The sequence below is a fragment of the Cucumis sativus genome, chromosome 7 (genome assembly GCF_000004075.3).
Source record: "Cucumis sativus cultivar 9930 chromosome 7, Cucumber_9930_V3, whole genome shotgun sequence".
In the NCBI taxonomy this organism is placed as follows: domain Eukaryota; kingdom Viridiplantae; phylum Streptophyta; class Magnoliopsida; order Cucurbitales; family Cucurbitaceae; genus Cucumis; species Cucumis sativus.
In genome coordinates, this window is record NC_026661.2 from 3,034,855 (window position 1) to 3,035,468 (window position 614).

Sequence of the window (614 nt, forward strand, 5' to 3'; positions counted from 1 at the left end):
TTAAACCTGTTTGATTACAAATAAGGTGTCCAGATGTGAAATATATTTAGACTCCCTTCCTTTGTTACTTAAATATTGAATATTTAATTTGATAGACCGATTTTAAAATTCGTACAAAAAATAACGTTTAGTTATCATTTTATTTATTTTTTTAACTTATTTCAAGATGACAAACGACTTTTGTAGACATGAAAAGAATAAAGATTGATATAATTTCGTATTAAGTTCCCGTCATAATAAGTATGACATTAAAAATCTAACTAGTTATTAATTGTAATTATGTAATGTTTAGATTCTATCATCAACTGAGTCGTTGTAGTATAGTGGTAAGTATTCCCGCCTGTCACGCGGGTGACCCGGGTTCGATCCCCGGCAACGGCGTTTTTTTTTATCCTTTTATGTTTTAGAATTACATGGAATTGGCTTTAATTTTGTACTACGAGAGGTTTCGGTGGGTCAACCTTCATTATTATAGCATTCATTTGCTCTGGGCCTATGAGATTGAGGAGATCTTCTAAACAACATCACAATCCATTTGGTACAATCCACAGTTTTTTTAAAAGACTAAAATCATTCAACTTAGATCTGTTTCATTGTTGGTAATTGATGATTCC

General features: G+C 31.3%; 1 non-coding gene across 1 annotated transcript; it reads left to right on the plus strand.

Moving 5' to 3' along the window:
* Positions 1 to 309: 309 nt before the first annotated feature.
* On the plus strand, positions 310 to 381 carry TRNAD-GUC. Its single transcript has one exon. It is a non-coding gene; the product is annotated as a tRNA-Asp (tRNA).
* The last annotated feature ends 233 nt before the right edge of the window (positions 382 to 614 follow it).